The 20,805-nt window shown below is 42.1% G+C and overlaps 1 protein-coding gene across 13 annotated transcripts in view; it reads left to right on the top strand.

Annotated features, from left to right (window-relative positions):
• Positions 1-20,805, top strand: part of NCKAP5 (NCK associated protein 5) — a 1,062,317-nt gene that overhangs the window by 228,206 nt on the left and 813,306 nt on the right. The gene's annotated exons all lie outside the window — the stretch shown is intronic.

The following is a 20,805-nucleotide window of genomic DNA, read 5'->3' as shown; positions in this document are numbered from 1 at the left end:
TGGTATATCTCTCCATCTGTTTGTATCATCTTTAATTTCTTCCATCAGTGTCTTACAGTTTTCTGCATACACGTCTTTTGCCTCCTTAGGTAGGTTTATTCCTAGGTATTTTATTCTTTTTGTTGCAATGGTCAATGGGAGTGTTTCCTTAATTTCACTTTCAGATTTTTCATCATTAGTGTATAGGAATGCAAGAGATTTCTGTGCATTAATTTTGTGTCCTGCTACTTTACCAAATTCATTGATTAGCTCTAGTAGTTTTCTGTTTTCATATTTAGGATTCTCTATGTATAGTATCATGTCATCTGCAAACAGTGACAGCTTTACTTCCTCTTTTCCAATTTGAATTCCTTTTATTTCTTTTTCTTCTCTGATCACTGTGGCTAAAACTTCCAAAGCTATGTTGAATAATAGTGGTGAGAATGGGCAACCTTGTCTTGTTCCTGATCTTAGAGGAAATGGTTTAAGTTTTTCACCATTGAGAACGATGTTGGCTTGGGTGTGTCATATATGGCCTTTATTATGTTGAGGTAAGTTCCCTCTATGCCTACTTTCTGGAGGGTTTTTATCATAAATGGGTGTTGAATTTTGTCGAAAGCTTTTTCTGCATCTATTGAGTTGATCATATAGTTTTTCTTCAATTTGTTAATGTGGTGTATCACATTGATTGATTTGCACATATTGAAGAATCCTTGCATTCCTGAGATAAAACTCACTCGATCATGGTTTATGATCCTTTTAATGTGCTGTTGGATTCTGTTTGCTAGTATTTTGTTGAGTAGTTTTGCATCTATGTTCATCAGTACTATTGGCCTGTAGTTTTCCTTCTTTGTTACACCATTTTCTGGTTTTGGTATCAGGGTGATGGTGGCCTCGTAGAATGAGTTTGGGAGTGTTCCTCCCTCTGCTATATTTTGGAAGAGTTTGAGAAGGATAGGTGTTAGGTCTTGTCTAACTGTTTGATAGAATTCGCCTGTGAAGCCATCTGGTCCTGAGCTTTTGTTTGTTGGAAGATTTTTAATCACAGTCACAATTTCAGTTCTTGTGGTTGGTCTGTTTATATTTTCTATTTCTTCCTGCTTCAGTCTTGGAAGCTTGTGCTTTTCTAAGAATTTGTCCATTTCTTCCAGGTTGTCCATTTTATTGGCATATAGTTGCTTGTAGTAATCTCTCATGTTCCTTCATATTTCTGCAGTGTCAGTTGTTACTTCTCTTTTTTCATTTCTAATTCTATTGATTTGAGTCTTCTCCCTTTTTTCCTTGATGAGTCTGGCTAATGGTTGCTCAATTTTGTTTATCTTCTCAAAGAACCAGCTTTTAGTTTTATTGATCTTTACTATTGTTTCCTTCATTTCCTTTTTATTTATTTCTGATCTGATCTTTATGTTTTCTTTCCTTCTGCTAACTTTGGGGTTTTTTTGTTCTTCTTTCTCTAATTGCTTTAGTTGTAAGGTTAGGTTGTTTATTTGAGATGTTTCTCGTTTCTTGAGGTAGGATTGTATTGCTATAAACTTCCCTCTTAGAACTGCTTTTGCTGCATCCCATAGGTTTTGGATCGTCGTGTTTTCATTGTCATTTGCTTCTAGGTATTCTTTGATTTCCTCTTTGATTTCTTCAGTGATCTCTTGGTTATTTAGTAATGTATTGTTCAGCCTCCATGTGTTTGTATTTTTTCAGATTTTTTTCCTGTAATTGGTATCTGGTGTCATAGTGTTGTGGTCGGAAAAGATACTTGATATGATTTCAATTTTCTTAAATTTACCAAGGCTTGATTTGTGACCCAAGATATGATCTATCCTAGAGAATGTTTCATGAGCAATTGAGAAGAATGTGTATTCTGTTGTTTTTGGATGGAATGTCCTATAAATATCAATTAAGTCCATCTTGTTTAATGTATCATTTAAAACTTGTGTTTCCTTATTTATTTTCATTTTGGATGATCTGTCCATGGTGAAAGCAGGGTGTTAAAGTCCCCTACTATGATTGTGTTATTGTCAGTTTCCCCTTTTATGGCTATTAGCATTTTCCTTATGTATCGAGGTGCTCCTATGTTGGGTGCATAAATATTTACAATTGTTATATCTTCTTCTTGGATTGATCTCTTGATCGTTATGTAGTGTCCTTCTTTGTCTCTTGTAATAGTCTTTATTTTACAGTCTATTTTGTCTGATATGAGAATTGCTACTCCAGCTTCCTTGGATTACCATTTGCATGGAATATCTTTTTTCATCCCCTCACTTTCAGTCTGTATGTGTCCCTAGGTGTGAAGTGGGTCTCTTGTAAGTAGCATCTATATGGGTCTTGTATTTGTATCCATTCAGCCAGTCTGTGTCTTTTGGTTGGGGCATTTAATCCATTTACATTTCAGGTAATTATTGATATGTTTGTTCCTATTACCATTTTTTAAATTGTTTTGGTTTGTTATTGTAGGTGTTTTCCTTCTCTTGTGTTTTCTGCCTAGAGATGTTCCTTTAGCATTTGTTGTAAAGCTGGTTTGGTGATGCTGAATTCTCTTAGCTTTTGCTTGTCTGTAAAGGTTTTAAATTCTGCGCCAAGTCTGAATGAGATCCTTGCTGGGTAGAGTAATCTTGGTGTAGGTTTTTCCCTTTCATCACTTAAAATATGTCCTGCCACTCCCTTCTGGCTTGCAGAGTTTCTGCTGAAAGATCAGCTGTTAACCTTATGGGGATTCCCTTGTATGTTATGTGTTGTTTTTCCCTTGCTGCTTTTAATATTTTTTCTTTGTATTTAATTTTTGATAGTTTGATTAATATGTTTCTTGGCATGTTTCTCCTTGGATTTATCCTGTACAGGACTCTCTGAGCTTCCTGGACTTGATTAACTATTTCCTTTCCCATATTAGGGAAGTTTTCAACTATAATCACTTCAAATATTTTCTCAGTCCCTTTCTTTTTCTCTTCTTCTTCTGGGACCCCTGTAATTCGTATGTTGGTACCTTTAGTGTTGTCCCAGAGGTCTCTGAGACTGTCCTCAATTCTTTTCATTCTTTTTTCTTTGTTCTGCTCTGAGGTAGTTATTTCCACTGTTTTATCTTCCAGGTCACTTATCCGTTCTTCTGCCTCAGTTGTTCTGCTATTGATTCCTTCCAGAGAATTTTTTATTTCATTTATTGTGTTTTTCATCATCGTTTGTTTGCTCTTTAGTTCTTCTAGGTCCTTGTTAAACGTTTCTTGTATTTTCTCCATTCTATTTCCAGGATTTTGGATCATCTTTACTGCCATTACTCTGAATTCTTTTTCAGGTGGACTGCCTATTTCCTCTTCATTTGTTAGGTCTGGTGGGTTTTTTTACCTTGCTCCTTCATCTGCTGTGTGTTTCTCTGTCTTCTCATTTTGCTTAACTTACTGTGTTTGGGGTCTGCTTTTCGCAGGCTGCACTTTCTTATTTCCCATTGTTTTTGGTGTCTGCCCCCAGTGGGTAAGTTTGGTTCAGTGGGTTGTGTAGGCTTCCTGGTAGAGGTGACTGGTGCCTGTGTTTTGGTGAGTGAGGCTGGATCTTGTCTTTCTGATATGCAGGACCATGTCCAGTGGTGTGTTTTGGGGTGTCTGTGACCTTATATTATGATTTTAGGCAGCCTCTCTGCTAATGTGTGGTGTTGTGTTCCTGTCTTGCTGGTTGTTTGCCATAGGGTGTCCAGCACTGTAGTGTTTTGGTCATTGAGTGGAGCTGAGTCGTAGCATTGAGATGGAGATCTCTGGGAGAGCTTTCGCCATTTGATATTACATGGAGCTGGGAGGTCTCTTGTGGCCCAGTGTTCTGAACTCAGCTTTCCCACCTCAGAGGCACAGGCCTGACACCCGGCTGGAGCACCAAGGCCCTGTCAGCCACACGGCTTAGAAGAAAAGGGAGAAAAAAAGAAGGAAAGGAAGAAAAAAGTAAAATAAAATAAAATAAAGTTATTAAAATAAAAAATAATTATTAAAAATTAAAAAATTAAAAATTGATAAAAGAAAGAAAAAGAAAAGAAAGAAAGAAGAGAGCACCCAAACCAAAAAACAAATCCAGCAATGATAAGAAGCACTAAAAACTATACTAAAACAAAGAAATAACAACAAAAAAATGGATAGAGAGAACCCTAGGACAAATGGCAAAAGCAACGCTATACAGAAAAAAATCTCACAAAGAAGCATACATGTACACACTCACCAAAAGAGAAAAAGGAAAAATATATATATACCATTGCTCCCAAAGTCCACCGCCTCAATTTTGGGATGATTCGTTGTCTATTCAGGTATTCTACATATGCAGGGTACATCAAGTGGTTTGTGGAGATTTAATCCGCTGCTCCTGAGCCTGCTGGGAGAGATTTCCCTTTCTCTTCTTTGTTCCCACAGCTCCTGGGGTTCAGCTTTGGATTTGGCCCTGCCCCTGCGTGTAGGTCGCCTGAGGGCATGTGTTCTTCACTCAGACAGGACGGGGTTAAAGGAGCAGGTGATTCGGGGGCTCTGGCTCACTCAGGCGGGGAGGAGGGAGGGGTACGGATTGCAGAGCGAGCCTGCAGCAGCAGAGGCTGGCGTGACGTTGCACCAGCCTGAGGCACGCCGTATGTTCTCCTGGGGAAGTTGTCCCTGGATCACGGGACCCTGGCAGTGGTGGGTTGCAAAGGCTACCTGGAGGGCAGGTGTGGATAATGACCTGTGCTTGCACACAGGATTCCTGGTGGCTGCAGCAGCATCCTTAGCATCTCATGCCTGTCTGTGGGGTCCACGTTGATAGCCGTGGCTCACGCCCATCCCTGGAGCTCGTTTAGGCGGTGCTCTGTATCCCCTCTCCTCGTGCACCCGAAACAATGGTCTCTTGCCTCTTAGGCAGTTCCAGACTTTTTCCCGGACTCCCTCCTGGCTAGCTGTGGTGCACTAGCCCCCTTCAGGCTGTGTTCACGCAGCCAACCCCAGTCCTCTCCCTGGGGTCTGATCTCCAAAGCCCGAGCCTCAGCTCCCAGCCCCCGCCCACGCCGGCGGGTGAGCAGACAAACCTCTTGGGCTGGTGAGTGCTGGTTGGCACCCATCCTGTGTGCAGGAATCTCTCCACTTTGCCCTCCGCACCCCCGTTGCTGCGCTCTCCTCCATGTCTCCGAAACTTCCCCCCTCCGCCACCTGCAGTCTCTGCCCGCGAAGGGGCTTCCTAGTTTGTGGAAACTTTTCCTCCTTCACAGCTCCCTCACAGAGGTGCAGGGCCTGTCCCTATTCTTTTGTCTCTGTTTTTTCTTTTTTTCTTTTGCCTACCCAGGTTCGTGGGGAGTTTCTTGCCTTTTGGGAAGTCTGAGGTCTTCTGCCAGCGTTCAGTAGGTGTTCTGTAGGAGTTCCACATGTAAATGTATTTCTGATGTGTTTGTGGGGAGGAAGGTGATCTCCACGTCTTACTCTTCCGCCATCTTCAAGGTCTCTTCTGTAGTTCTCATTTTAATGGCTGAGCAGTGAAAAGAAGGGGGAAATGCATATGGAATTGGAGCAGAGGGAGTCAGGGGACATGCTTGGTGTACCCATACGATTTGGTCAGGTAGAAGGCAGAAGGTGAGTGTTCTCCCCGTGATGCACAGTATATGCATTTCTCCATACCATACACAATGCATTAGTATGCAAAAGCTACTGTAACAAATCACATGCACTGGGTGGCTTGAAAAAACAGAAGTTTATTCTCTCACAGTTTTGGGAACTAGGAGTCTGAATTCAGGGTCGGCCTGGCTGCGTTCCCTCTGAAGGCTCTAAGGAAGCATCCTTCTTTGCCTCTTCTAGCTTCCGGTGGTTGCTAGCAATTCTTGGCTTGTGGCAGCATAACTTCATTCCCAAGATTCATGTTCATGTGGCCATCTTCCCTCTGTGTCTGTATCTGCATCCACATCTCTGTTTCCTTATAAGGGTACTAGTCATTGCACAGAGCCCAGTATGACCCCATCTTAACTTGTTTCTTGTGCAAAGACCCTGTCTCCAAATAAGGCCACATACTACTGGGTGGGTGTGAATTTGAGAGTGGGGCACTGTTTTACCCAGTACATGCAGTTTGAGCAATACAATCATAAATTTTTCTGTCTTATTTTTGGCAAAACATTCTTTTAGCATGTGGAAATCCCAAGGTTTCTCATTTTCCCTTGTGGAAAAAGGTGGAGAAATGTGGTCTGGATGCAAATACTATGTGGTGGATTAGATCTCGGTTGAGATATTGCTCCCAAAGACAGATTGATGTCAATCAAAAGAAGGTTTTTGTGGCATGCTCCACACTCCTTTTCATGACCCTGGGGCTATTCAAGTTTTAGGTCAATGATGTGAATAAAGATAATAAAAGCTATGTCTATCCCATTTGAGGATAGCACATGGCTGAATTTTTTAATGTTCAGCCAAAGAAAGATGTTAAAGGACAAAGAAAGTTGAAAAAAGGATATTTAACAGAAGTAAATGTGAAGTTTGGTATGGTTCTAAAATCAAGTGTATGTTAGGGTGTCAGAGAGCTATTGGCTTAGTAACAATATGTATTTGAATAACCAATAATAATCTCAATATGAATGGCTCTCACAAAGGTAATGTGTAAACCAGAAGCTGCACTAATGGAATGAGGGAGACCGTCATCTTCCTCTACTTCAGGCTGGTTAAATTATATTGCAAATAACTGTGTTCAGGGGATGTTACCAAATATTAGAAGAAATTTGATGGACATTTTAGAATGTATTCAGAGAACAATGGCCAGGGGAATAAACGACTCAAGATGACATTACTTGAGGGATGAATGGAACTTGGAATGTTAGTCTGAAGAACAGATGGGAAGAATCAGGCTGAACAAGTCAGCTTTCTTTTAAATCTTCAAAGGTAGTTTGTATGTATGTTTGTTTGGAAGAGGGATTCTACTTTAGCCTGTATTGCCCCAAGAGGCCATGTTTGGACAAATCAGTGAATGTTTCCGGGAGGTATATCTTTGATACCTTGTAACAGGACCTCTAATGCAGAGATACAGGTATTGCCTGAGAGATGGTGAATCCCTAAAACTGGAGGTGCTCAAGCACAGATGCATGGCCGTTTGACAGAGAGCTGTCATGACAATTCATTTGACGGAAATGGTGCTATTTGGCCTGTAAGAGGCCTTATACCTCTGAGTTTTATAACTTCTTTTGAAAGAAAATGCTATAAAATTCTGTGAGACTTGGATGACTCAAAATGATGTTAATTATATATTTTAACCTCCCTTTATGGTGCAAATCGATACAGCATGTAAAAGAGAAAAGGTAATAAAGTCAAGATGATACAATGTATGATCTCAACTTTGACATGAAATTCACTTCAGGTTGGCCTGCTGATCTTGGAGCAGAACATTTCGGAAGCTGGAGAGTTATATTGTTAAAAAGAACTGCTGTGCCTTAGGGCAAACTGTTATATTTCCTTGTTCAGAGAACTCTTTAGGTTGGAAGGGGCCTAAAAGTCTACCTATTTCAGAGGTATCTGGGTTTAGTATTTTTGTCTTCAGGAAAACATATATTCCCTGTGAACTGTACCATGCCATTCACATATTCTGATAATTTTCCATTCTAATATATTCTAAAATTCTTTAACTCTTCTGAGTATAAAATAGATGACTTCGAATCACTTTTGCCTAAGGCACAAGGGCGCTGCGTTTTTTAGGCTGAAGTTGAAGAAAAAAGGAACAAAAGCCAGTGTCAGAAATTGTTTCTAATACACATAAAATGAGAGTTGATAGCAGTTTAGGGAATATTTTTTCATTTATCCATTTACTGATCCACCAAAGAATTATAGCACAGCTACTCTTATAGGCAACAAGAATGTAAAGTGCACAGAAATCATACTTGATCTTGCACTTTCAGTCTAGGAGGGAGAAATCATTTTATATAGTATGATAAGTGCTCTTACGGAGGAATATTCAGAGTGCCTGGAAATGTCAAAGAGCATAAAATACACAATGGGGAGAATAGACCACTAAGCACAGCCTATATATAAAACAGATAATCAACAAGGATTTATTGTATAGCACAGGGAATTATAGCCATTATTTTGTAATAACCTATAATGGACTAAAATCTGTAAAAATACTGAATCACTATGCTGTATACCTGAAACTAATATAATGTAAATCAACTATACTTCAATTTTTTAAAATAATAAATAAATTTAAAAAGAAAGTTGGGCTTCCCTGGTGGCGCAGTGGTTGAGAATCTGCCTGCCAATGCAGAGGACATGGGTTCGAGCCCTGGTCTGGGAAGATCCCACATGCCGCGGAGCAACTAGGCCCGTGAGCCACAATTGCTGAGCCTGCGCATCTAGAGCCTGTGCTCCGCCACAAGAGAGGCCGCGATAGTGAGAGGCCCGCGCACCGCGATGAAGAGTGGCCCCCACTCGCCGCAACTAGAGAAAGCCCTCGCACAGAAACGAAGACCCAACACAGCCATAAATAAATAAATAAATAAATAATTTTAAAAAAAAGGAAGTAGACTCAATTGAATAAATACAGCTTCATAGATAACTCAAAAAAAAGAAAGAAAACAGCCTATATCTTTGTTCGTGTGTGCATATCGTGTGTGTCTGTGTAAACATAGAGTCTTATCTACCTATGTTATTTTACAGAAAGGAGAAAGATGATTAGAAAGATTAAGAAGCAGATGACTGAAAGGCTGAAACAGCTACAGAAATCCGGGTTCCTCTCTTATCAATAAGCTTTTTTAAAGGGAAAAAAATACCTTATGGAAAATCTGCCCAAACATGCACTTCTAGGCAGAGTTCAATCTGCAGCCTTTGGAGAAATCTCAAAGAATGCCAAATCAAGCATTGGCATGTGCTGCTTTTGTTTTAGATTTAACAAGTCTTTCCTCTTGACTGCTCAGGACAAACAGTTGGATTACTTGACATGATTCTACACAGAATGGATTAAATTTGGGCTTGTTCTTCCTCCCAAGTCAATGAAATGTATGAGCTTCCTCATGCCAGAATGTTTCAGAGGTTTGATTTATGACAAAGAGTTTCCGGAAGCTTACAAATTGTACAAATCGTGCTTCTTTTTTTTTTCCAGAATAAATATCAAACCTCTTATTGGAATGAATGCTGACAAAGGGGAGAATACATTCAACAGGAAAATAAGTCTTGCCTTCATTTGAGAAGTTAACATAATCAAAATACTATGGGAGGAATAAATTAGAAGTAGAAATTTTAAGTATACAGACTTAGGACACTGATCTGCTGATTCATCTCTGCTTTATTCTGTTGCTGTGCCTGTTGCTTCATGTCAGCCTCTTTATAATATAGTGAATAGGTGTGTTTGCATTAGTCTGATAGGTATTCTCAGCAGTGACCTTAAAGCTACGTAAGCCAAAAGCCCACGCATGTGGACAGAACCATTGGAAGTACCGTCTGTGGAACCCTGTGTCAGCAGGCTGGACAGACTAGCTACCCTTTAGGGCATCAAGATGAGGCCACAGAGAGAAGTGCAAGATGATAGTGCCTTGAGACTATGAGTTTTCCTCCATTTAAAACAAAGAAACAGACTTTGAAAATAAGTTAGTAAGCAGATTAACTTTGGGTTTGTTATTTACGTAAGAAGACCATTTTACTCAATGAGTTCAGGGACCTTGGCATTGACCTCTGAATTCTATATGTAGCTCAGTAAACGATGCAAATGGAGTTTTCTCTTAAATATTGAGCCTCTCTTGGGTCTGTGGTGATTTGTTTCCCGGCCACTCATGGGCTGGTTGAGGCGAGGGCAGGAGTGGATGGTAGGGAAAGTTGCAGTTGGGAGTTGCAGTCATTCATGTTGGTGCTCCCCGCCATAAAGCCATGAGCTCTACCCGCAGCCCATCCGAATCGTCAGCTCAGCTGTACCAATGGCCTTGCTCGGTTGGCTCCTTGCTTCACTGACCTTCCACATTTTGGCTTATTAGGATCATGCTTGAAACTCACCTGGAGGTCTTGCTTTGCCGACTGCATGCCTTTGGTTTCTTTCTCTGGTTCCTCTTCTTTCTCACCCACTCAGTGTGTGTATTTCTAAGTTGCCTTCTCCATCTTGCCTCCCATCTCTGCTCCTCCTCCCCCTCACTTCTCACTGCCTCTCCCTTTCTCTCCCCCGTCTCCCAAGGTCAGCTCATCCCCTCCCCGAGTCTAGCTGTCAGCTCTGCACAGGCGCCCTCCAGGTGCGCACCTTCAGCTTCCGTCACTCTTCTCAGTTTCACCCCTGACTTTGACCTGCCTCTTGGCATCTTCATCTGGTTGATCCAGGGCACAAGAAGTGATTGCTCCTGGAAGAACCAACTAGCACCTTGTATTCACTCCTCTGAGGGGCACTGATTGCTGCAAACCAAAAGCTCTGAGTGTCGTGCAGTGAGAAGGATTTGGAGTTTGAAGCTAGAGGATCTGGGATTTTAATCCAAGGTCTGCAAAAGTCAGCCTCCATTTTTTTGCTTACACAGTTGTGATAACGATAATAACCAAATCACAGATTTTTATGAGAATTAAGTCAGATATATATGAAAAGCATTTTAAAACTAGTATTTACAAAAAAAAACCTTAGTTTTATTTAAAACTAGTTGCTTTGCATTTTATTTTAAATATATTCCCCACAATCCTTACATATTGTAAGCTTCTAGGAACTGGTGTTGAATGATTATTTGTGAATAATCCATAAGATTCAACTTGCGAAACCTTCTAACCATGAGTTCTTTGTTTTCAAAAACTCGTCTCTCATATTAGTTGAGATCTACCTAGATATGGGAGCTGTGTCAAGGCGACGAAACATGAGAGAGAAAGTTGAAATTATCTAGTACTTTTGCAACTTGCCCTCTTGTATAAGGAGAATGGCCTTTAAATAAATTATTCCCTTTCTCAAATGAATCACTCAGTCATAAGATAATGTTTAGCATCCTCTTGTGAAATAAACAAAATGATCAAAGAAGTCACTTCTTATTATCAACTACCATCTGTTCAGGCCCCTTGAGATCTTAAAAGGAAAAGAATTAGTTAAAACAATTCTTTGCATGGAGAGTACAATCCATGGGAGAATCGTATTGGGTGAAGGTTCAAGAAGTCAGCCGAGGAGGGAACATTTGGAGAATAGATGGATACAAAGAAGCAAGGAGGCCACTGCCTGGCTCAGGTGTCAGGCCTTGGGTTCAGAGGGGCCAGCAGTCAAGTGAGGGGCGAACTCTGACTCTTGTTCTACTTGAGTCAATAAGTGGGAAAGCAAAGATCAGAGTGCAAGGAAGGAGAACGCGGGCTTCTGGCAGTCCCCACAGATAACACCCGCAGGGAGACTTTTCATCAGCTCCTGATTTGAGATTGGTGTCTCACGTCTGTTATCTCACTTTATCCTTTTAACACCCCTCTGGGATAAGAAGGGCAGAGATCATTATCCTCTGGTTTGACAGGAGAAAGAGAGAGAGAGAGAGAGGTACAATGGGTCTCAACTTTCTCTCATGTAGATTAAACATTAAGAAGGTATTTTTAAGCAATACCAGGAGATGTGTAACTCTAAAAAAAAAAAATCCTTCAGGTTTTTGTCTTAAAAAGTTCTTTATAATTTGGCAGACTTTCTGAGGTCCTCATGCCCTTATGTTAGCAGTTCCATTGTATTTAAACAGTTTAGCCCTAAGATACTATGGGCACTTCTCTAGATCGTGTTCCCAAAACTCAAGCACATCATTCCTTCATTCTTTCTGATCTCTTTCCTCATGTGGAGAATGGGATCAAGTGTCAGAGATTTGGACGTCTACCAGCTTTATTTAAAGACCTCATATAAGGTCAATCACGAGAATGGGAGTTTAGGACAATGAAGTAGACTCAAAACATAATAAATAAACCCACCACAGGCCATTTTTAAAAACAATATTTATACACTCACCAGGAATTGAAATGTCTCAAAATCCTATGCTTGCTAAGTGTTTCTTGTGCATTGATTAAACATCTTGCATGCAATTAGGAGCAGCCATTTGCCCTGGGCAATGGTGTGAAAATGTCTGAAACACATCAGTGAATAAGCTTGCTGGAATCTTGACTTCTAGTCTCAAAAGTCAGCTCTTAAGTTCAAAAAGACAGGAAAGATCACCAGGAGAATGCAGATAGACCCAACTGGTCGCTTTACTCATCTTTCCCCTACTCCCCTCTTCCAGCAAAGAAAATAGCACTGAAGAGGAAAGAGCAGGTTTGAAAAGGAAGCAGGAAACTCGGGGATGAGCTGGGGCAGCAACTGATGGAAGCCTGGTAGAAGCTTGTGGGTCAGAGGGAAGTATGACTGTCCATGGGTGTGGCCTGGCTAAATATAGAGCAGCTACCTTGGGGCACGTGCCCTGGGCTGTGTGGTGCAGTGAGAATGGCAGTAGAGTGATTAATGCCAGAGATGCTGCAGTCAGTTCAAAGGTCTCAGGAAGTTCCTGCAAGCAGAGTCTAGAAGTGAGCTGCAGGAGAGAGAGGGCCCAGGGAGGAAGGGCCTATCCCATGGAGGAACATCAGAAGAAAACAGGAGGGTTCCTGCCAGGGATGGGCTGAACCTCAGTGCTTTGCCACACCACACAGTCTGAGTGGAGTTGTGGGATCCTTCAGACCAGCCGCTGGCCGTCACTGAGGAGCATTGTTGTTTGCTTTTGTTAAATTCCAGGCAGGAAGAGTCATGTATAGCGCAAAGACCAGCACTGAAAAGAGAGAGAGCAGGCAGTGGACTTGCTCTTCCCCCTCCCCTGTAGGAGTTTGTGAAGTTCACACTGACCCCAGACAGACAGGGCAAGGAGAGTCAAGGGAGAGCATCTTCATGCTAAATGTGACATCCTCTAAGCTTGAACCTCTGAGGAAACTGGCTTGAGAACACTCTGGAGTGGCTAGTTTAAGATCCTGGTTTTGTTTTTTGCCATCAAACAGGATAGGTACAGAAAGAAAAGCTACATCTTGGTAAATGTGTGTTTGGGATGATGCAATTCATATCACTTAAAAAAATAACATCCAGAGGCAGCCTCAAATTTGAGATGAACACTCAGAAATTTACGTGCAGCTGATGGTGGGAATGTTCTAGAGCAAGAATTTTGCGGTTGCCTCTTTTTCCCAGGCAGGAATGCCTTCAAGCCTGCAGACTTTGTCATCTGAGCAGCTATCTGAGATAGCCTGACTGAAGGCTCCCTGGCTTCTGTGCTGTGCTGGCTGGGAATGGGCTTCGTCTCGGAGGGCACAAGTCTCCCCTTTCAGTAGCTCAGCAGACACTTACAGGGCATGTTGTACGTGCCTAGCACTGCCCTAGGCGCTGGTTGGATTAGAGGTGGACGATGCATGGCACAGCACCAGGGAGCTGAGCTGGCTCTCAGCCCAGTGGGGCAACGGCTTTGGAGCCACCAGTAGAATATGAGAGCCACCCTTGAGGTGGGGAGCAGTGCGATGGGCCTTAGGAGGGCTTTATGGGAGAGATGATGCCGGCAGCATCAACCTGGGTTAGTGACTTGTGCTTTTCCTGGGCCTATTAGAATGGAGAGAAAGATGCAGCGAAAATGGAATGCGGAAGAAGGAGAGTGAGAGGAAGAGAGGGAGCGAGAGGCTATCTGTGTTATTTCTGTTCAGCAAAAGCTTCACAAAGCCCAGATGCTTTGCAGTCAGTGCCATTGGGAGGACCAGCAGAGACCCAGCAGCGCTGTGAAGCAGGCAGATGAATTCTTACCTGGCTTGGACAGCTTTTGGACTTTTCTCTAGATTATCTGTAAAAGCATCGTTTAAAAGTCGAAATGCCCATCTTTCAATGTTTTGTTTCACTGACTCTTGGAAATAATGCTGCAGCCTAGCCCTCACTTCTTTATTCTTAGCTGAGTTCTCCCCTGACCATCTCCATCACTTGAGCAGCTCAACCCTTGCCTGCTGACCAGAGGGGGGTGGTGCTTTTGCCATGCCATTCTGTGCCCAGCAACGTTTGCCAATAATGCTGCAAAGGGGCAACATCCTTCAGCCCTGACTCACAGGAAACACATCTTTTCTCTTCTCCTATCACTCACACACTCTGCCTACCACGTGCAAGGCACTGTGCCCAGCATGCTGGGCAATGGCATGAAGTATCAAGTGGGGTCCGTGCCCCAGAGATACTTAGAAGCTGCCCAGAGAATCAATGCATGCAGCCAGAAAATGGAACTAAAGTTCAAGACCATGAGGATTTGGGGCCAGATAGCAGTGGTGCAGACCAGAGTTTTCAACCACTGCACTATTGACCCTCTGCTGTGGGGCTGTCCTGTGCATTGTAGGATGTTTAGTGGCCTTCCTGTTCTACCCCTAGAGGTAGCATCCTCCGAGTTGTACAACAAAAAAATGTCTCTAGACATTGCCAATGTCCCCTGGGGGGCAAAATCACCCCCAGTTGAGAAACACTGGTACCACCAGTAAGTACATCAGATGTCAGAGGGGAGATGCTAGGTGGCTTGGAGTAGTTACAAGGGTGTGGATCTCTGCAGTGACTCAAAGATGGGGAAGATATTGATAGGCACAATAGAGTGGGGGAAGTCTTTCCAGAGGATGATTCTCTTTGTCATTACCACCCCACCCCCCACCAGCTCCTGCTATTTGTATAACTCTGTCTAGATTCATTAATTCAGCCCGATCCCTGCAACTCTATTTCATTTCCACTCTACCTTCTCCACTTCCTGACTGCCTTGATTGGTATCCCTGAGTCCTTTTCTGTCACTGAACAGAGCTTAGGTGTGAGACAATACCTGCCCTTTCAGAGCACCAGAATAGCCTCCTTTGTGTCTGATGCCTCTACCAAGGACTCAGGTTTCGTCAGACATCTACCTGATGTTCCCGTGGAGGGCTGCAGATAACTGTCTGGTAATCTGCCTTCCTCTGTACTTGATTTAGATTTTCCTGTGAAATTGTATTGTCTGCGTGTCTTCAGTCGGTCTTTTTAGTCATTACATCTGTTCCATCTTTAAGCCATGCAGGCACAATTCTCATTGTTTCCCTGATTTGAAATGCATTTGAATCCTATTTGGGAGTAAGGAAAAGAACAATACTTGGCAGAGTTTTTATGGTAGAAGGACTGAAAGAACAAGATTGGGACAGAGAAGACTGCATAAATATATAAATGAAAATCGTGGTTATGGTATGAATTTCCCCTAAGCTGGCTTGGGAAATGCCTAAAGTGACTGGCGTATCCTATGAAGGTTACATTTAAAAGGACTGGTGGCTGGAGAAGAGGAGGCAGCAAGGCCAACAGCATGAAAGATGTGTGGGATGGTGGTTGGTAGAAGAGGTCTGTTTCAAAGAGCTTAAATACTGAATAGGTCACCAAGTTTGTTATCTTAGTTCATTGTTCATTTTGATGCTGAGCTCACTCTATCCCCTTCCTGGGAGTCCCCAAATTATTTTGCACACTGCAAATTCACTGATGTGCAGCTGTGTGGATAATTTGAGCCTACTCTTTCTCGGCAAGTGTTTTGTATCCCCATCTTGCGAAGACATCCAGCTAGCTAGTTCAGTAATGCACCCAGCCCATCTGCTGGAAGAGGTCTCATATTTAGACATTGGTGAACTTCATTGGAAGTTCCCTTGAAAGTTCAGCTTGATGCCAGACCTTTGCACTTCAGGCATCTATTTTAGACAAGTCACTTCTGGCTCGCCATTTAGACCATCGCTAGAGAATAATGATATTCCAACAATCTTTCGAATTGAATATGGGATTTGGCTTCAGTTCTCTTTTTCAAGTCAACTTCCTAGCTGGTTATGACAGATCATAAATTTGTGGGCTTTTAGATACCGCAGGTAGCAGATGAGTGAGTTGTGAAAGAGGAAAGAAAAAGATTAAACTGAGACAACGCTGATGTGTGTGTAGGCGTGTGTAGGTGTGTGTAGATAGTGGGGACTGTCTCAGTATGTGTGTTATACTCTCTTATATGTGAGGCTTTAAAGGAAAGAGTGTATATGTTTTCTTCACAGAACTATAGATCCAGAGTTTTCAAAGACCTTTAAAACTGACCAAGTTCATTTGTGTCTTATGTAGGCTCGTTCTTAGTAATACTAAAGCCACATGAGTGTTTCAGGACTCATGAGAGATGTATATGTATTAACTCATCTAACCCTCACTAACTGGGGACGTGGATACCGTTGGTATCCATGTTTCACCGGTGAGGACACTGAGACATAGAGATGTTAAGCAATTTGCCCCACATTCCACAGCCAGAAGGTTTAGAATTGGGGTTTGCGCTTAGGCAGTCTGGTTCCAAAGTCCTTGCTCATGAGCACTGCACTCTAATCCCTCTCACATCCTAAAACCTTTCTTAAGTCAGTGTTTCTATTCAACAAAGGAATGACTATGAATTGAAGTTCCACTGCATGCCAGGCAGTACCCAAATGTCATATAACATCATCACAATGTGAGCATCATTATGTGTTATTATACCCATTCCACAGACGTGGAAACTGACTCAGGCTCTCACAGATGTCAAGGGTCAGAGCTGGGATGAAAATTTCAGATTCCGGCTCCCAAACTAGCACCACCTCCTCCCCTCAAACACACAGACACACACACACACACACGCAAACACACACACACACACATCAGCTGCATTTAAAGAAGTACTAAGGAAGCTCCTACTACATGTTTTGTACTGTGTGGTCACCTAAGAATAGAAGAGCTGGTCGGTCTACCCTGGAAGCACTCACACCACTGCTATGGACAGAATAGACAAATAGAGATATGAGACCATTGTCTGTTAAAATGCCAGTGTTGAAGATATAGAAGAAAAATATCCCAGAAAAGCTTCCAGAAGGGAGAGTTTTATGGAGATGGTAATTATAGGGACTGCACTCCTGGATAGTTCCAGTTTTTAAATATTTGAACTATTGTGCTAATGTACCTGTCAGATCTCCTATCACAATTATTAGTCCATAAAAGGTGCTTCTGTGGTTACCAGAGCTGCATAACGCCTTGTGGAAGGCAACAGTCTTAAAGCTGAGTTGTGGTGTCTGGGAGGCTGACGACGGGTGAGCTGAGATGAGTGCATGACGGGTGTGCCCCGGGTTGACAATAACAAGGACCGTGGTGTATCCGGTGGGTGGTCAGGAGAGGGGACGGGTCAGAATGGTACGTCCTGATTATTCTTTGCGGCATTTGTAAGTTTATTTTCCCCCATAGACGATGCTCAATATCGCACAATTTTCCACTCAGTCCTTGAGTTGGTGACGAACGATGGCCCAGCCTGTTCCAGGATCATATAAATAAATGGCATTGAAATAGGTCATTGAAATAGGCTCTTACATACGCCTGGCTCTTTAAGTATTGAATTGGCACCATTGCCCCCTACATCTTTTTCTAGCTTTGTTAATCTTATTTTCAGCTTCTGCAAAGAGCCATATATCCATGTACAATCATTAATTGAATATGATTCAATCTGGTCCCATCTTTAATAAGAAACCAAAGAAGGAAATTCAATTAGGCTCACCCTTTCCATTTCAAAAGATCAAGTCCTCCCCTTTCACAGTTAAAATTATGAAAGATTATCTTCTCAGTGGAAGGCTACAGGAAAATTTGGATTCCTGTCAAATATTTAGTATAATAGCCCGGGATCGGGATTAATATAGCCTTTAAGCAGCTTGCTCTGAATTTCTGTTGATGTAATCTCTCTTTTGGAAGCTTTTGAATAAAAGGTATTCTACACCCATGCGTGACTCAAAGTATTCAACAGCAATGGTAACAAGATCAAACAGTTTTAGGACAAGGTATCATGCCTTCTGGTTATGAAAATGCAGACACCTCAAACTCATTCCCATAGCTTGGTGCGATCCGCTAACTCCTCAGAGAAAATTGAAATTATTGAAGCTGGGTTTTAAGCCTGTGTGAATATTTTGGGGTTGATCTAAAATCACAAACAGCAGCAGCAGGAAAAAACAAAATAGGATAGAATGAAAGACAACCTAATCATCTTTGCTGGAATTTTGTAAAATATTATTATTAATAATTACTAACACAGTGTTGTAAATCAACTCTAGTCCATTATAAAATAAAAATTTTTTTAAATAATTACTATTATTATTACTATCAGAGTTAAGGTTTATTGCATCTGTTTTAGGTTCCCGACACTCAAAGTGCTTTATTTTCTCAAACCTGTGTCTGTTTGATTCCAAAGACATTGGTTATAAACCCTAGACTGCAACCCCCAAATTCTATTGCCTTTTCAACCCTAATTGATAGACCCCTTTTCCAAGAATGAAATATCTCCTATTATCCTTTATGCAAAGTTACCCACAAATCTGCTTTGGGAACTAGAGTTATGTGTAAATAACTGGGACTGTTTTGTTCTCCCAAGCTTTATTTTGCAGTCCGACGGCATGATGTGTTACAAACATCATCATAGGAGAGTTGATTTATGCAAAGCTTTCCATGTCATTTCAATGAGTTCTGCCTCAAAGCACTGTTCAAACAGAAACCCTAGTGTCCCCTAGTATGCCAGCTGCAAAGGTAAATATTTGTAATAGGTTCACTGCAGTCATATCCCCAACACTGGCAAGAGCATTCATTTCTTTTTATGCCATGCTGCCAGAAGGTGGCACCCACTAGCACCTGCGGCTCACACCGAAATTTGAGTCCTGGGCTGCTGTTTTCTTTTCCACTAATGGGTTCTAGGGAGCAGGCAAGGCGTGGGCTTGAGTCTCTGAATTGCAGAGGAAAGAAAGAACCCTGGCTCCATCAGCAACTCAAGTTACAAAGGTCCCAAGGGAGAATCGGGTTGGAATCTCTACAGTCAGACATTTCTAGAACGGTGCTTTCCCAAAGTATTTTTTTTTTCATGCAGATAAATCCCTTCTTCAAGTGAAATATTATTTGTAAGTCCAACAAATAAAATAGATAAAAGAATAAGGGTGACTGTTTCTTAGGGGCTTTCTCTGTGGCAGGCAGGCACCGTGCTAACTTCCCTGCATAGTTCTCCTTATTTAATTCTCTACGATTGTATGAGTAGGCACAATATTCTCCATTATAAAGCTGGCTTAGAGAGTTTATATAACTTACCCAAGTCATGTGCCCTCCCAGTGGAGGACCGCAATGCAAATGCAGGTAGCCTGACACCGGAGCTCAAATCCTTGGCCACAAAAAGCAGACTTGCCCTTGTGAGAATAGACAGGGCCTGGGGTTGCTCCCAGGAATCATCTAGACTTTGGTCCTCACCCACCTGATGACTGTCAACATCCCTAGGGTCCAGAGAGCACATAGGAGTATGCAAAGTGATAGTAGGCTGAGAAAACTCAAGTTTACTTTCTACAATCATATTTTTGAGGAGCAATTACATGCCAAATTGTTTCTATGTTTAGTTTTTCTTACATTTAATCAGATCTCTCTTTTTTTCCCAGATTTACTGAGGTATGATTGACAAATAAAAATTGTATATGTTTACAGTGTAGAACATGGTGTTTTGTTGTTGTTGTTGTTGTTGTTTTAATTTATTTATTTATTTATGGCTGTGGTGGGTCTTCGTTTCTGTGCGAGGGCTTTCTCTAGTTGTGGCGGCTTTCTCTAGTTGCGGCGAGCGGGGGCCACTCTTCATCGTGGTGCGCGGGCCTCTCACTGTCGCGGCCTCTCTTGTTGCGGAGCACAGGCTCCAGACACGCAGGCTCAGTAGTTGTGGCTCACGGGCCTAGCCGCTCCACAGCATGTGGGATCCTCCCGGACCAGGGCTCGAACCCATGTCCCCTGCATTGGCAGGCAGATTCTCAACCACTGCACCACCAGGGAAGCCCAAACATGGTGTTTTGATATACATGTGCATTGTGAAAGATGACCAAACTCGAGCTAATTCACACATCTATCACCTCACGTAGTTATCTTTTTTTTTTTTTTAATCTTTTGTGTATGTGATGAGAACATTTACTCCCTCAGCAAATTTCAGATCTATAACGCAGTGTTGTTATCTGTAGTCACAAGCTGTGTACTAGGTCTCCAGAATTGATTATACTGTATGACTAAAACTTTGCACCCTTTGACCAACGTCTCCCCATTTCCCCCACCTCCCAGCCCCTGGCAATCACCATCCTCCTCTCTGGTTCTGTGAGTTTCACTTTTTAAAATTCTACGTATAAGTGAGGTCATGCAGTATTTGTCTTTCTGTGTCTGGCTTAATGCACTTAGCATAGTGTCCCCTAGTATCAACCACGTTGTCACAAAGGACAGGATTTTCTTCTTTTTTAAGGCTGAATAGCCTTCCACTGTGTGTGTGTGTGTGTGTGTGTGTGTGTGTGTGTATGTGTGTGTACACGTATGTACACATATCTCACATTTTCGTTATCCATTCATCCATCGATGAACTCAGGTTAATCCCATATCTTGGCTATTGTGAATAATGCTGTAATGAACATGGGAGTGCAGACATCTCTTTAAGGTAAAACTTTGTTTAGATTTTTCAGTAGGCCTTCCTAAAGGTTGCCTCTGAACATGATAAGATAGCTTGCCAGTTACATAATACCTTTCTTCCTTCCTTCATTTTTTGAGCATATAAACATATACCGAGTTTTAGGAGCTGTCTTAGGCATTGAGATTACAACAAAGCGTAGGACTGGGTTACTGGTGTCAGTGATCTCCCAGGTAAGGTGTCCACCATTTACCAGCCATGTTAGGACATCCTTGGGACTAAAATGGGGCACTGTTACTAGCTAAAAGGGGACAACAGGCATAAGACATGAGTGTCCTGAGAAAACCAGCTCACAGGGGAGTGGGCGATTCATGTATATGTACCCATTTTTATGATGTCTTACAAAAGCACTGATAGAGATAGGCACAGGGTGTCCCATGCACAGAGGAGTGGTGCGCAAGCAAGTTATAATGAAACAGACTTCTTAGAAAAGTGGTGCTGAAGCT

The sequence above is a fragment of the Balaenoptera acutorostrata genome, chromosome 8 (genome assembly GCF_949987535.1).
Source record: "Balaenoptera acutorostrata chromosome 8, mBalAcu1.1, whole genome shotgun sequence".
NCBI classification, from domain to species: Eukaryota; Metazoa; Chordata; class Mammalia; order Artiodactyla; family Balaenopteridae; genus Balaenoptera; species Balaenoptera acutorostrata.
This window is presented reverse-complemented; position numbering and strand designations above follow the sequence as displayed.